Source organism: Schistocerca cancellata, chromosome 4 (genome assembly GCF_023864275.1).
Source record: "Schistocerca cancellata isolate TAMUIC-IGC-003103 chromosome 4, iqSchCanc2.1, whole genome shotgun sequence".
NCBI lineage: Eukaryota > Metazoa > Arthropoda > Insecta > Orthoptera > Acrididae > Schistocerca > Schistocerca cancellata.
The window spans coordinates 888,396,330-888,398,702 of NC_064629.1; the positions used below are offsets into that span (position 1 = coordinate 888,396,330).

Below are 2,373 nucleotides of genomic sequence, written 5' to 3' on the forward strand. Positions count from 1 at the left end.
AACTAAATGAAAGACTATTAGATGATCACTTAATCTACGAAGCATGAAACTCTAAGTAAGAATTCAAAATATATGCTTTACGAAGGTTAAAACCCGGACGAGATAAAGTGATCAGAGATAACATTTATCCAAGAAAAGGGTTGTAGCCGCATCGAGCTGTAAGTTCGCTGCGACTACAATGAAAAACTTCAGTGGAGATGTTAATTCACTCTCTTGTAGACGTCGCGATACAAGCACGCTTATTGATCGATTTTAGATTGTTCCAGACAGATCCGGAATTTTAAAGTTTTTCAAGTATCGTCTTGACGTATTAGTCAAAGTTCTGAAGAAAAGTGGTAGAATATTTACCGTTTAGCCAGACAACGGAACAGATATTATACGCGAGGGAAAAGTAGCTCGTGTGATACTTAATCAGTTCTGGGACTTAGTCGTCGTGATCTGTGATCGTCACGAATATTGAAGGACACAGCAATATACCAAACGCCGACATAAACTCCACAAATAGACTTGAGTAGGAAACATATACACACAATCCTGAAGAATTTACAGGTACGCCGTGTTGTCAGAAGCTGTAATCAATGTCAGAATTGCTGATGTAAACCGTAGCTTCAATTTCTTGAATGACAAATCGGTGTGCTCTCTAGTGCAGTGGTTATATAATTCAGAAGTTCAATCAACTCAGTTATAACTTTAATACTTCGTGTCGTCTACATTAGTAAATTGAACTTTACTGTATAACTGTGAAATAATTATTTTCTTGATAGAAGGCCGAAGCTAAAGGTGATTGAGGGACATTATTAACAGTGAACAGTAATTGAACATTTTATTACGATGCTTTCTGTACGTTATTTATAGAATACATCATCTCTGGATTTACGATGTAGGATTTGTTGAGTTAGCACCGTAGCGACGCATTAACGACGCTATAATACTTCACAAATCAACATCCTCGCAAGACTATAATGTGGTATCGGACTGAATGGTGGAACTTATAATTCGAGATATCATATTATCTACTTCTGAACATTCATTTGCAAACTGGGCATAAAAACTACTGTTATAAAGTTTCGCGTAAGCTTATAAGCCCGTCGCGAACACGCGAAGGATATATGGTTTATTGTTTCAAATAAAGGGAGTTGTTGCGCTACCGAGTGGTGCAGTCTCTGTGTGTAGCAGTAAAGAAGACAGACATCCTTCGAACACCATTGCTTCAATTATAAGCTAGGGCAGCCTATACATTTCAGCGTGCTGTTCCATCGGTACGCGGATATCTGTTAAAGGGAGATAGTAACTGAAACTAAACAAACAAAGCGAGGAGTTTGTTTTAACAGCTACAGATCGGAGTTGTCGCGAACGACGGGCACCGACCTGCGTCAGCCAGACTTGAACAACCATCCCCATCGAGGAGGAGGAGGAGATTAGTGTTTAACGTCCCGTCGACAACGAGGTCATTAGAGACGGAGCGCAAGCTCGGGTGAGGGAAGGATGGGGAAGGAAATCGGCCGTGCCCTTTCAAAGGAACCATCCCGGCATTTGCCTGAAGCGATTTAGGAAAATCACGGAAAACCTAAATCAGGATGGCCGGAGACGGGATTGAACCGTCGTCCTCCCGAATGCGAGTCCAGTGTGCTAACCACTGCGCCACCTAGCTCGGTGTCCCCATCGAGCCGACACACACACACGCCATTCAGATCTACTGTTAGCAACTGACACTGTAGCTTCAGTGAGAAAACTATGAACTATTTTTACTATTTGATATTAGATCTATAATAAATTAATATCTGAATTCTCTGTTCATCAATGGCGTCTGTTCCTCGCTCCTGTATACACTAAAAAACCACACAGCGTGCAAAGGAAGACGTAACAAACTGGCGACGAGGGAAAGGAAGTGGAACAAGGAGCTTTGACCAGCAGATTAGGAAATCTTTTTTCCTTCTATTCAATTCTTTTCTGTGTTTGTGCGTACATTATGCTGAAATACATAAGTTGAAATACTTAAGTTCAAGCATTTATGGAATCATGACAAACCAAGGAGACTAATCCCTAAGTGCTGAACACCGTGTAACATCTCTTGTTCAGTTTCAGACTCAACAAATAACGGAACTGCTGTCAGCACTTTCTTGCCTCTTACAAGCACAAGCGTCCCAGCAGCAAAAGGCGCCATAAGCTAAAGAAGGAATTCAGCGGCAGCTTCCGACCTTCCGACGGTTCGATGAGACGAAGCAAATGCGGAAAGAATAGATAATACAGTGAGCAAAAGAAGACATAACAGGAATGTATGTATTACACTTCACAAAATGGGCATCGTCAACATTCAAGAAATGTACAAAACCAACCATTCACTTGCATCATGAATATCGAAAGGAAAATGGC

General features: G+C 41.1%; 1 non-coding gene across 1 annotated transcript; it reads right to left on the bottom strand.

Annotated features, from left to right (window-relative positions):
* Positions 1-1,578: 1,578 nt before the first annotated feature.
* Trnaa-cgc (transfer RNA alanine (anticodon CGC)) lies at positions 1,579-1,651 on the bottom strand. Its single transcript has one exon. It is a non-coding gene; the product is annotated as a tRNA-Ala (tRNA).
* Positions 1,652-2,373: the final 722 nt, after the last annotated feature.